The following is a 15,143-nucleotide window of genomic DNA, read 5'->3' as shown; positions in this document are numbered from 1 at the left end:
GTCTTCGGATGACCTTACTAGACGGTAAATTACAGCATCATCTGCGAACAACCTAAGAGAACTGCTCAGATTGTCACCCAGGTCATTTATATAGATCAGGAACAGTAGAGGTCCCAGGACGCTTCCCTGGGGAACACCTGATATCACTTCAGTTTTACTCGATGATTTGCCGTCTATTACTACGAACTGCGACCTTCCTGACAGGAAATCACGAATCCAGTCGCACAACTGAGACGATACCCCATGCTCAGAGCCATTTGAACTATTTTTAGGACTGAAGACCGCAGTGCAAGGCGAACACACATTTCCTGTGGTACTGTACCGGCGCAGAATAAGAACGTCGTTCTTTTTCACTTTTTGTACACACCAGTAAACAGTGTTGCAAAATTTGAAAAAATGACACATCGACAGCCAGAGTTTCAAGATTACCATGCGGTGATAAAAAAACGCGAGTTGCAAATTCATTGCTCATTACCTGACACAAATTATAATTTTTGACTACGCAGTTCACTTCAAAATCTTGTTCAACACTGTCAGTACCAGAATACCGATATGTTGGTTAAAACACCCACGGAGAGTCGTGCAACTGCTACGGTGATAAGATGTGGCTTTATTTTGGGGAAAGCATGAGCTACACTTCACTTACCAGAAACTTTTTTTTTTGCGTCACAGTATCTAAAAGCTGTATCTAAATAACGTAAAGGATATTGAAGACCAACTTTCAAAGTATGTTCCACTGTACTAGTGGTGGCAAAAACTGGACGATGGAATGGTAACTCTCACATTGCCTGGAAACGGGAGGAAACTAAATAAACTACGTAATTTTAAGTGATAGATGGTACAAAACTAGTATAGGTGAACACACTTATAGAAAGTGACTTTTCTGCTTAGAAAGTTTTTGGCGAGTTGTGCTAATTCGGTATCTTAAAAATTCTTACTAGTGCTTACGAACCGAACAACGCTTAATGAAAGAAAAAAAAATTGTAGTGTAATCGATATCATTAACAACCAACATCTTCTTAACAAAAAAATGGTTCAAATGGCTCTGAGCACAATGGGACTTAACATCTATGATCATCAGTCCCCTAGAACTTAGCACTACTTAAACCTAACTAACCTAAGGACATCACACACATCCATGCCCGAGGCAGGATTCGGACCTGCGACCATAGCAGTCGCGCGACTCCGGACTGAGCGCCTAGAACCGCTAGACTCTTCTTAACATTATAACCAAAAATGTTTTGTGTCTTATGCTTTCTATTCAAAATAAAAGAGTTTTTTTCTTTTTATTTTATGATTTTTAAATTGTAGATATTGTTGGGACATTGTTAAGAAATGCACTCGCTTGTTTTCTGCACGGTGTACTTGACTTCTCACTCCTTGATGCCCAGCTGCAGCTTACATAAAAATTTCTTGTGTCGATTGGGAGTACCATCAGTTCACCTTCATTAACTGTTTAGGGGACGCATAATAAAAACAGCGATTCAAAGACACCCTAAAGCGACAGATGAGATGAAAGACGAAATTCCATAGTTGTGCTTGTCGCTATCAGCTACAGGTAAAATAAGTGCACAAGACTGGCCGCCACTGTGGTTACAATAGCTATTACAGAAAACAATATCATACTCACTGTAACATTAAAATACATCTTTAGGAGGATCTATTGTCCTACGAAGTTGGTTAATGGTTGTACTTCATCGCCATGAAGACTCTCCAATGATGTTGCTGAATTGGCGCAATTTACTGTGAAACTTTCCAGGCAAAAAAATGTTCAGTTCTGCGTCCTCTATTCGTCAGCATTCGCTGTGTACCAGGCAAACCATTTCAGATTCTAAAGTTGACTTAAATTTCTGCAGTTACCAGTCAGTATCAAGTTCACTGTTCCATTCGTTCTTATAGGCTTGCCTATAACGATTTCTACTTGAAAATGCCCCTACTGGCCGATTTTGAGTAATGGGGCTGGTACCGTAGGTCTGGAACATCCGGCTATATTACTCACCACCCTCTAGAAAGCTATTTTCGTAGTAGCTCCGCCGTATCTTGGCGAACAATCGTTCCGCCGTCATTAGAGTGTATTGATGGCGGAGCCGTTATTCGCAGAAATAGCGCAGACCAGTGAGGCGGCGAGACAATGACCACGTCGGAAAAGGCGCCCGACACATTAGTTGATTCCGGTGCTGATTTGACAAGAGAGCTATTGAGCACTAGCTTGTGATACGATCGTGACACCGTCAAAGGAAGAGCCGCAAATTACCAGTGCATTCCGTCCCCACACTCAAATAGCAAACGGTGTCCACTATGCTCCCTAACTGTAAATGTATAAACACGTGAGAAGTTAAGTATCAACTACCGTTAGTGTTCAAGCAAACCTTCAGTATGCAGTACAGACAGAAGACTATATGGGCATTCGTAAAGAAAAAACATTGCTTGGAAACGACTTCATAGGAAGGATTGATTTATATGCAAGGGACAAAGACGTAACATGTCTACTTTAACATGCTAGACTCAGATATTTATGGTTAAATACATACAAACAAGAAAAGTACGTCATAACAAAATTATCAATAGTGTGAATGAAGACAAGATAGTGAAGGTTGAAGTGGACGGTAGATTAGGGTTTAATATCCCGACGACGACTCAGTCATTACAGACGGAGCACAATCAAAAGATAAAGGAGTAAACTGCAGACATCCTCTTCAAAGAAACCATCCCGACGTTTGCCTTAAGCAATTTAGGGAAACTTAAATCTGGGCGTTCGGACGCAGATTTGAACCATCGAAATGAAACATCCGTGGTGCAATTTTTTTTATTCATAGAGACTATCGATGTGTGTACATCAGGCATTTCATTTTTTAATCAACGCTTTGTCTCACCAGGGCTAGTTGATGTCACTTCCCTTAGTAATGACATGGCGTTTTATTATTTTGAACTCGACTCCTTGACGTTCGAAGAAGACATGCGGTCACAAAGCTAAATGCGTATTTGAGGGTATGTTGTAGTGCTTGGTGCTACAAGATGGACCCAAGTTTTGTTTCTCCTGCAGGATATGTGCAGGATGATAGAGGGACGAGACAAAGTGCAAAGTCCCTCTAATTGGCGCAGGCGGCCGAATTTTACGACGAAGGAATTTCCAAGCTCGTTCATCGCTACGCTAAGTGCCTTACTTTAAATGGCAAGTATGTAGAACAGTAGTATTTAAGTGTGGCTGTCATCTGTATATAATAAAAAAATTCCAATACATTATTTATTTTTAATTCCAAAACGTAATGTACTTTGTGGACAGCCCTCGTACAATGCGGTATCAACAGCCACAGGTAATGATTCCAATCTACAAAGAGAGTTGCTAGAATGAGAAGTGTTTCCTGGTTATCACAGGTAAAGATGAATACGAGGTCAAGGCTTCGTCACACTGGAACTATCACACTTGGCCATACTGCTCGTATTGAAACAGGGAACTGTTTCGAAGAATTTATTTGTAAAAGACGGTACTATATTTTAATACGTTATAGAGCAGACTATATTTCTACTTGTTTATGTGTAAGTACAAAGGGTAATAACACCTCATGAAAAAGAAAAATCATGGCTCGAGTTCAATTCAGATACTCATCAACTGCTGAACAACTGCTCACGGACACCAATTACAAACGTTTGATTCTCTGCGTTGAACGAAAACAAAGAACATGCAAGGGAAACAATTATAGCTGAGGAGAAACAAGTACTCCTCGAGTCGCTGGGATACCCCCGATAAACGCAAACAACAATAGCTGCGGCAGGAAAAGATGCCAAGAAGCGCGGGTGATATATCGCTTACGGGGTTAACGAGAGCGCAGCTGTCGCGACTATTGGGATGCCACACACGTCGACTTCAACAAAAACGCGTGGCGCGTCTTATTTTCGAACAGCGACGCGGGCAGACGGATTCGCGAGGACGTTTCATTAAATACCGAGCGGCTGTTAAAGTGACGTCGTGTCCGGAGACAAGTCGGGAGTCTTCGCTCTTTCACGACGGTCGCCGCGTCCCCCCGCTCGCAGGCTAACCAGTTACATTCATTAATGAACAAAAGTTAGTTTAATATACGCCGTGTAACAGGTTTTCGGGAGCTCGTTGTTTTTGTGGGAGGCGGCCAAGCGGGCAGGAGGGGGAACAGGAAGCGCGTACGACCCGCGGGGCTGCCTGCGCAAACTACCTGCGCCCTGCGTTCCCGGGGGCAAAACGCCACGACTTTGGCTGCACCACCTAAATGCTGTTAGCGCTCGCGTCCACGTAATTTGGCTAACCGTTGCGGTACAGCCCATAACGTCGTTGTCGCTCCTAATGAGCACTGCAGAAACCGGGCCAAGGTGTTCACTCAGATGCTTTGCAACTCTCTGTTGGCGACTAAATTACCCGAGAAGCCTTCGTGAGCAAAGGGATTGGGGAACTGTATTTAAATTCCGTACGAGGAAAGTTTCTTCTGCCCAAAAAAAAAAAAAAAAAAAAAAAAAAAAAAAAAAAAAAAAAAAAAAAGAGCAACCGAACATCCAGCTTTGTAATCCATACATTAATCCAGCACTGCTTAACCCTGGGACACTGAAGGAGGGAGAATGTTACATTGCTACTAAACCATCGTAAAATGTACTATTCCACATTTGATGCCAAGGAATTCATAATTTATAGATTATACAGGGTGAGTCACCTAACATTACCGCTGGATATATTTCGTAAACCACATCAAATACTGACGAATCGATTCCACAGACCGAACGTGAGGAGAGGGGCTAGTGTAATTGGTTAATACAAACCATAAAAAAATGCACGAAAGTATCTTTTTTAACACAAACCTACGTTTTTATAATGGAACCCCGTTAGTTTTGTTAGCACATCTGAACATATAAACAAATACGTAATCAGTGCCGTTTGTTGCATTGTAAAATGTTAATTACATCCGGAGATATTGTAACCTAAAGTTAACGCTTGAGTACCACTCCTCCGCTGTTCGATCGTGTGTATCGGAGAGCACCGAATTACGTAGGGATCCAAAGGCAACGGTGATGGACCTTAGTACAGAAGAGACTGGAACAGGACATTACGCCCACATGCTAACCCCTTTTTATTGGTCTTTCTCACTGACGCACATGTACATTACCATGAGGGGTGAGGTACACGTACACACGTGGTTTCCGTTTTCAATTACGGAGTGTGTCCCGACTGTCAGCCCAATAGATGTTCAATGAAGTGGTCATCATATGCTGCACACAACTGCAATCTCTGGCCTAATGAATGTCGTACACGCCGCAGTACATCTGGTGTACCGTTGTGATTTAGATTTTGCGTTGTTTCCAGGCGTAACTTCAGACGCATCTCTGGATGCTTCCTTCAGAAAAATCACGACATATCCATCCACCATCTGAGTCCACCCCAGCTAGAGATCGGTCTGTAATGAGATCAACGTCGATGGCATGCTACGTTCCAAACATCCTTTGGTGGATGCGGATCACCAGAAGCCTTTTTTTCGGCTTAGAGGGATCTGTTGACAGGAAATTCATTGTGGTCAGAGCACTGACTAGGAGTAGGCAAAGATTTGTAAAGTTACCTGCTATACCGAAAAGAAACATTCCGACATTTACTTATAGATAAAATTCTTAGAAACCATTATCAAATCGAGGTAAAATGACGCGCCAGAAGTATTGCTGGAACATCGAAAACTGCCAACTATTTATGAAAAGAAAATTTAAACGGAATTGGATATTCGCTTTCACGAAATGGATGGAACTGATAATGATGAATTGAGGGATGAGAAGTGATGTTAGTGAAGCGCTTTCAGAAAATTCTGAACTCTAACGGAAAGAATGTTTCGTGACTAACGAAAATCTGTATCAGTCGAGGAACTAGTATTTTCTGCTTTTCGCGAACAGTCGCTTCTGCCATTAGGCTATTTGAAAAGGACCGCCAGAGGACAAAATATGGTGGAAGGTCGCGACTCACCGTGCTACAAAGTACATATACCAATCGAAATGAGTTCACTTAGATTGTTGAATCCACGTCCGAGCCATGTTTTCATTCTTCACAAAATATCCAAAGGAAGATTTGTCTATGAATCCGACTCTGTCATAATTTTCATCTCATTCCAGATGAGAGAAGTACTCTTCCCTGTAGATGATGGCGATCAACGCAAGAAGCGACAATCACGGCTTACAAAACATTTTCACATCTGCAGACACGTTTCCAAGTAAGGGAGTAACCGCTACAAGTCGTGACTCACAAGAAATGAGTGACTCTATCGTAAATAGAGCGAAGTATGCAACAGTTCTGAGTCATGCTGTCGTCCGGGCAAAAATGAACTGTTGGTATTCTTTGGGAACGTTACTTCCCCAAGTTTTGAGAATTAAAATTTAAAGCGTCGTAGCTGCAGCCCACAGGGCATCGGTGACAAAGGCCGTACGTCTGGAGCAGAGACTGACTCTTCGAATGCAGACTGGTTCCCGCCGCGGCCGTCGAACCAGATTTGTTAGTGAAATCTGATGCAAAGAAGCGAGCTCTCCAACCAACCGAAGCCAAGTTACGCGGGGAAGCTGCATGCGTATTCCAAGGGGGCCCGGTTCGACGCCGGGCCACCTATCTTTGTCCAGTTATGTACTGCATACACTCAAGGCCACCCATATTTCAATCCAAAATAATCCACGTCTAATGATCCAGAACTCCAACGCAACGTGTGGGAACTAAAACAAGACAATATTCACATCGTCTGTCCGTTCGTCTCAGTTACATATTGCTTTACAACAAAAGTCGTCAATTCTCAACACATCTGAAAATTTACGTGACTTTACAACTTTTCGCCTTTGCAGCCCATGTGTCTTTACCTTACACGGTATTATGAAAACTCCCATAACTATTTTTCTCGTGTGTGTGGAGTCGAACAAAACTGTGAACGAGACACGCTGCTCGCCGTCCTAGTAATTGCTTCCTGCCGCTGTCAAGGAATAAAAGTCGCACAAAAAATTAGACGAACCAATAGCGTATTAGAAAAATTACATCACTCTTAAACAGGCCCCCAAATTTACAGCATTAAGTCCGCAGGTCAAGCCTCTACCGGTGCTATTAGCTTACCACTCAATAACGATATCGAAGAGAAAAGGAAACCTTGAAATAATATTAACTCATTTTAATATTAGAATAGAGCATGCATAACATAAGGCACCCTTAGCAACATCATAGTTAACACCAGAAAACAACTCGGAATGCATGTTGTTGTACGGCAGTAGAACTTGTCAAATGAACTGGCCTGAAGTTCAAGCTCTAAGGACGAACGTGCGGGAAGGCGAAAAACCTCAATCGCTTCCAAAAAGCCTTTTAAGTAAATAACTATGTCTTATCTTACGTTTGTCACATTGCAGCTGTACTCCCAATGCCCAACACGATCGCGCATAGCACCTAGACAGCAGAAGCTTGGTACATACAGATGAAACTGTTTTTTAAATAGCTTTTAGGAACATTCCGACCCCACGTAACAAAGTAGGTCTCGAAATGACAAACTTAGCGTCCGTAGTAAGGTATACACCACGTGATCGAAAGTATCTGGACTCGGTTGGTTGGATCGCCACAGGGTATAACATCCATCACTGAGCCACTCGCTTCCAGTCATTCACTGCCCAGTGGCGTCTCTCTTTACAGCATTCCAGCCGTTCCTTAGCACGGACTACAAAAATGCGTGGATCATGAGGGGGCGCTTGACAGCTGTACCCCGTCTATTTTACCTCCCTAAGCGCACGCATAGCGTTAGCTGGACTGCTGGTAGAACTTCTACATCTACATACATACTCCGCAATCCACCATACGGTGCGTGGCAGAGGGTACCTCGTACCACAACTAGCATCTTCTCTCCCTGTTCCACTCCCAAACAGAACGAGGGAAAAGTTACTGCCTATGTACGAGCCCTACTCTCTCTTCTTATCTTATCTTTGTGGTCTTTCCACAAAATATAAGTTGGCGGCGGTAAAATTATACTGCAGTCAGCCTCAAATGCTCGTTCTCTAAATTTCCTCAGTAGCGATTCACGAAAAGAACACCTCCTTTCCTCCAGAGACTCCCCCCCGCCCCGAGTTCCCGAAGCATTTCCGTAACACTCGCGTGATGATAAAACCTACCAGTAACAAATCTAGCAGCCTCCTCTGAATTGCTTCTATGTCCTCCCTCAATCCGACCTGACAGAGATCCCCAACGCTCGAGCAGTACTCAAGAATAGGTCGTATTAGTGTTTTATAAGTGGTCTCCTTTACAGATGAACCACATCTTCCCAAAATTCTACCAATGATCCGAAGACGACTACCCGCCTTCCCCACAACTGCCATTACATGCTTGTCCCACTTCATATCGCTCTGCAATGTTACGCCCAAATATTTCAAAAATGGTTCAAATGGCTCTGAGCACTAGGGGACTTAACATCTGAGGTCATCAATCCCATAGAACTTAGAACTACGTAAACCTAACTAACCTAAGAACATCACACACATCCATGCCCGAGTCAGGATTCGAACCTGCGAACGTAGCAGTCGCGCGGTTCCAGACTGAAGCGCCAAGAACCGCTCGGTCACAACGGCCGGCCCCAATATTTAATCGACTTGACTGCGTCAAGCGATACACTACTAATGGCGTATTCAAACCTTACGGGACTCTTTTTCCTATTCATCTGCATAAATTTACATTTATCTATATTTAGAGTTAGCTGCCGTTCTTTACACCAATCACAAATCCTGTCCAAGTCATCTTGTATCCTCCTACAGTCACTCAACGACACCTTCCCGTACACCACAGCATCATCAGCAAACAGCCGCACATTGCTATCCACCCTATCCAAAAGATCATTTATGTAGATAGAAAACAACAGCGGACCTACCACACTTCCCTGGGGCACTCCAGATGACACCCTCACCTCCGATGACCACTCACCATCGAGGACAACGTACTGGGTTCTATTACTTAACAAGTCTTCGAGCCACACACATACTTAGGAACCAATCCCATATGCTCGTACCTTAGTTAGGAGTCTGCAGGGGGGTACCGAGTGAAACGCTTTCCGGAAGTCAAGAAATATGGCATCCTTCTGATACCCTTCATCCACGGTTCGCAAGATATCATGTAAAAAAGGGCGAGTTGAGTTTCGCACGAGCGATGCTTTCTCAAGCCGTGTTGATGCATGGACAGCAACTTCTCTGTCTCAACGAAATTCATTCTTTGTACCTCACGAGTGATTCCTTCCGCAGATTTCATGCCATATTTTTACAATCACCGTCCTAATGCTCGACGGTCCCTCTTGGCCAGTACATGAGTTCTGCCTGACCTTGGTTTATCTGTGCTTATTTCTTCGCGTATGCACTTCACAATCACAGCACCAACAATCGACTTGCGCAGCTTTAAAAGGGTTGAAATGTCCCTGATGGATCTGTTACTCAGGTGACATCCAATGGAAAGTCAACGTTTCAAGTCACTGAGATCTCCTGACGACCGATTCTGCTGTTACTGCTGCTCTACTGACAACACAATACTCCCCGCCTCCTTTCATACTGGCGCGTCCGTCTCTCGTGACATATAGGCCTATTCGTCAATTCTGCATTACATAGGGGTGGCCAAATACATCTCATCAGATATTGTAAGGCATAAAATTATCACAGCGAATAATGACAGCATCATCAGAGCCTTACATTTCTATGAGACTATTCGTCTCTGACAGCGCCACGAAACAATCGCCTGGGCGGCGCACACTGTGTCCCCGTTCACAGTTTGCTTGGAGTCCGAACAGCGAGCTATACCAGACGAAGACGACTAGAGAAGCTGTATGAGTATCGTATGAAGAAAATTACAACTGGGCTGCAACCTCAAAAACTTACAAACCGTACATTTCGCAGAAAAAACCTACGACATCACATCAAAGTATCAAAGCATTCACAGCAATTTTAAATTTGAAAATTTTCACTGATCGTTATTCGTTAATAACACCGAAACGTAGATCGGAATGGCACCGGTAACCACCATACCTACATTTCAGCTCCTATCGCCAATGCAGCTCACACTGAATATTAATTGCGCTGCCACATGGTTATTACTGCCGTAACATTATCGCACTCTGCAATTACTTTTGTAATACTTAGCGTCCCTTCGCTGGTAAGGCAGCCTCGAACTGGTTGGACAGAGGAATGGAGCTGTTATAATTATGTGTATGGAACACTCTCGCAGTCGCCGTAAGTGATCCAGTGTAGCCACGAGGAATGTAAGATCAGGATGGTCCGTCACGGATATCCAGACCATCAGTGGTCGGTGGAAAGATTAACGGGTGATCCTAAAAGCATACTACATTTTCTTTAGAAACGCGTTATAGAAGAAACACACTAAATTAGTATTATATGTTAATGCCTTCAGCAGCTGACGGGCTTTGATATATATCAACGGGGTCAGGTGAAAACGTGTGCCCCGACCGGGACTCGAACCCGGGATCTCCTACTTACATGGCAGACTCTCTACCCATCTAGCCACCGAGGGCACAGAGGATAGTGCGACTGCAGGGACTATCTCGCGCACGCCTCCCGCGAGACCCACATTCTCACCTTATATGTCGACACACTACATTCGCAGTGTCCCAAACCAACACACTCTTTACTCGTGGAAGATATTCTTACCAAGTCCCGTAAGAGGTTGGGTTGGGTTGTTTCGGAGAGGAGACCAGACAGCGAGGTCATCGGTCTCATCGGGTTAGGGAAGGACGGGGAAGGAAGTCGGCCGTGCCCTTTCGCCTGGAGCGATTTAGGGAAATCACGGAAAACCTAAATCAGGATGGCCGGACGCGGGATTGAACCGTCGTCCTCCCGAATGCGAGTCCAGTGTTCCCGTAAGAGTTCGGGTAATATGTGTGCATCCGCACAGAAGAAGGAGGTCATGGCTGGTATTGCTATAACTATATACTTATATGGATATGGTGTCTGTTCTTTCTGACATGTCCGAAAGAACAGACACCATATCTATATAAGGAAACACATGAAGGTGACCATTTGAATCATACAATGCGGGAGTGAACGCATAAAGTAATAACAGGAGAACGTAAATGACATGTTGCCATTTACAGCAATCTAAGCACAGCACAGTTCCACAGCTCGCCCACTTGGGACGATAGTACTCACATGCTCTCACTGTAAGAAGTTCAGAATCAACGAAAAGTGGACAACTTTCATCCACTTTTGGGTTGGCTAAAATGTCTTACGAGTGATGTCTTCAAAATATTGCTCCCCATTACCCAAATATGAAACAAAAATTCCATTATATGAATAAGATGGGTTATGGCCCCATCTGCCCTAAAGGGAAAAGTATCATCTGCAGTTCTTAAAAAGTACTTTCGCTCGTTCATGTACGAATGGGAATCCGGTTGACATCTTCATCTCACGGCTGATATACGATTCTATCTGTGATCTTTCCACGATCTTCCTACTGTCTTCCCGATGTACAATGTTTGCGACAGCAAAGTTACCTAATTGCTGTTTGCACGAGAGGAATGATTGCTAGACGAAAAAACTGAAGTGGTCAGACGGAAAACCGTACAATCACAGAAACCTAGGGTTTCTTGAAGACGTCTCAAAGGAACACAGAAGATGCTAGACGTTTGCTAATACTACATCATCTGTGCGTGTAGGATAGCCTGCGGATATTAATGCAGCCACCAATCTCCTGCCTGTCTCCGGAGTACGACGCTCATTCATAATTCTCCGTTTCGATGTCGTCGGCAACGGTACACGACGAAACCCTAATGCCTTTTCGACAAATGGGAATCTCCGTAGATTACCGCTAGGCAGAACGACATACTAATAGCAGGTGAAGCTATTTCCGCTGATGGCCGATAATAACAGGAAGGGCCGAGACGCTTTCTCGGAATGACCCTCACTATGGCCAAACGACTGCGGTCTGGTTCATGCATTCCGGCCAGATAATTACTGCGTCGTACCACTTCCTACACCAACACGCTTGCATCTGCACCCACAGTCGCACAGACAGTAAATCATGCGTCCAATCGCAACAATGAGTAAGTATCGTTCACTCGAAGCATATACGCTGAGTTCGAACAGCTTGTGTGACAAGTAGACACGCCAACAGGGGAGGGGGTGGGCGGGGACGATCCCACGCACAAACTAGACACGCCTTGTATCTTGGGATACAGATTACATGAATCACCAAGTGTTATCGAATGGTGACCAGTTGCTAATACAGACTGCGGTGCCACAGTAATTAAAGTGCCCTTCAAGTGGAAAAGTAAGTTTGATCAGAACTACTCATCTGCTACTTTGAACAACATTATGATTTAACAACCTCTGACGAAAAGATCTGTTAATACGAGGGGCGTTCTGTAAATAATGCTACACTTTTTTTCTAAAAGTAGGTTAGCTTTATTCAGGATTGCAATACACCATATTATTCCCCATTCTTTTGGCTACAAAACCCTATTATTTATAATAATCCTCGTCCAATGCGATGGCCTTACTCGGAGGACCTGTATGCCCGCGTGGTACCACTCTACTGTTCAACATCGCAGCCAAAGTCTTGGTGCATCAATAACCACTTGCCTTAAGTGGAACTTAAATATGGATGGCTGGACGGGGATTTGAATTGCTGTCACAAAACGAGTTCAACGTCTTAACCATTGCGCCACCCTGCTGGTTGGAGGTCACCACTGCTAAAGAAAGGCACGGCGGGTCGGTAGGATAAGAACCAAATGTAATACCAGAAACAAGTGATGAGGGTCTAAGCCGCAGCGAGGTGTCATCAGATACGTGACCTATCCAAGAGAACGTACATTCATAGTTTTCACTGTGCTTTACTGGAAATGACTGAGTGTGCTCAAGGGACACCCACACACTTCAATTTCTTTTATCCAAGACTACGTTATTTCACAGGAAGACAAAACTTGAAAATGGATCGGCAATGTCCAGTCCTGAGGAACCGTAGCGGTAAGTATTAGGACAATAAAAGCAACAAACCTAACGAAGATGACCAGAACTGTCATACTTCCAGTTTCGACACCAAACGGTGTCATCTTCAGGCCCCAGGCGTAACCTGCCATCCACAACCGCAATGACGAAGACCAACAAAGTCTTCAAATGGGAAAAGTTATTAAGCATGTGCGCCATCACGTGCAACGATCAGAGTCGTATGCAGCGGGAGCAAAATCAACTGCATTCTGTAGCTTCGTCAGACGACCTTGCTGGGCTTGTTACTGCTACCAAAGTACGGAATCCAATTAATATTGGCCTTGCTGCATGCGACTCTGTTCGCTGCACTTGCTGGTGTATTTACATAATAACTGTTCCCATCTCAAGACTTCGTTGGTCTTTGTCATTGCGGTTGTTGATGGCAGGTTACACATGGGAAATGAAGATGACACCATTTGGTGTCGAAACTGGTAGCGGTTGATTTTGTTATCATTATTCGAGTACTTCATGTTCGGCTGCTACCCCACTTTCCCTAATGGATTACCACGAAACTTGCAGCCCGGCTAGCCGCTCGGTCTAATGCGCTGCTTCCCGAGCGGGAAGATGTGCCGGTCCCTGGCACGAATCCGCTCGGCGGATTAGTGTCGAAGTCCGGTGTGCCGGCCAGTCTGTGGATGGTTTCTAGGCGGTTTTCCATCTGCCTCGGAGAATGGGGGTTGGTTCCCTTTATTACACTACGTCGCCGATTGCTGCGCATCATAATTACTCTACCACGTAAACATTTGGGTTCAAAATGGCTCTGAGCACGAGGCAGAGAAAATCCCTGACCCCGCCGGGAATCGAACCCGGGCGCGGGAAGCGAGAACGTTCCGGGGGGGGGGGGGGGGGGCATTGGATGCCGAACCGAATAATAACCCTGGGTTCGGTGTGGGGCGGCGGTCGGGTGGGTGGACTGCTGTGGCCTGTTGTGGGGTTGTGAACCACTGAGGGCTACGGCGGGACGAAGCCTCTCCGTCGTTTCTAGGTCCCCACTTCAATACACAATACAATACACACACACACACCAGGAAACTTTCACCTTCTTTGTGGTGCATAAAGCGCACGGTAAAAGTAAACCTCACCTGGTCATTTTGCTTCGTTGTTGCAATAACGATATCTGGTTAATAATACGAGTGAAAGTGCAAGGAAGATGTAAGACCTACTAAGGCTACGTCGAGATGATAAGGAAGGCTCAACGTGCAGGCGAAGAACTTCATGTGCAATACGGGTTTCACACACACGTTTTCTTATTATATCTACAATGCATGCAAATGACCATCTCCCATACTGTCTCGTTAGTTGTTCCCCTCTGCGTTCAGGGAACAAGTTAACGTGCAATTATTGCTGGCATCTCCGGGAGGTGCAATGTTTTAAATTAAGTGCCGCCAACAAGGCGACTGGAAAAGTGTCGTATCAGATTTCAGAGTATACGTACAGCAACGACCCTCCACGCGAACCGGGCACGGCGTGCATCTTGGGATACAGACTAAAGAAAGATGAGGCACCGTAACGATAAATATCTGCTGTGTTGCGAATATTAATTGTGCATAAACGGGATGGACTGGACGAACAGAACATAAACGTCCAGCTACGACACGCTAGTGAAGTAGTATGTCACGACAGAGTGAATGGCATTATAGCTACGTGATTCTTGTTATAAACGGTATAGCTTTCCGAAAAAAAAAACATCAAGAACATTGATTTTAAACACAATGGCGTGACATGGAAACGCTGATTTTGATTACTGCGTAACCGAACACATTTACGCTGATGTTTGGGTAATTAAAAACAAAATCGCTACATGGAATCGTTGGACATTCTGATTTTGTAAATGGGTGTCAGGTTGTTTATCTAACATGATAAACTGCTAAAGACGACTTACAAGAGCAATATTTTTAGTGTTTTTCCTGTGTTAATTCAGATCTAGTCTGCCGTAAGAAGAACATTTTTTTCTCTCTCTCGTAGCTTGAACCTATACCATCGAGTATTTTAATTACATAGTGTGGCTGAATTCCGTCTTTACACCCTCTGATTAATTTATTCCGCTACAGACGTAAAGTAGACGTCTTGGAATAAGCAAAAGTGACTGCGGAGAAATTCGACTAAACGAATTGTGTCCTGTTGATATTACCTTGGAAACTAATTTATATTCGCACTTT

The 15,143-nt window shown here is 44.2% G+C and overlaps 1 protein-coding gene across 1 annotated transcript in view; it reads right to left on the bottom strand.

Annotated features, from left to right (window-relative positions):
• Window positions 1–15,143, bottom strand: part of LOC126297815 (ephrin-B1) — a 488,049-nt gene that overhangs the window by 308,111 nt on the left and 164,795 nt on the right. The window lies entirely within an intron of this gene.

Source organism: Schistocerca gregaria, chromosome X, assembly GCF_023897955.1.
Source record: "Schistocerca gregaria isolate iqSchGreg1 chromosome X, iqSchGreg1.2, whole genome shotgun sequence".
Lineage (NCBI taxonomy): Eukaryota > Metazoa > Arthropoda > Insecta > Orthoptera > Acrididae > Schistocerca > Schistocerca gregaria.
Note: the sequence above shows the minus strand (reverse complement) of the source record. Positions and strands in the feature narration are given on the sequence as shown.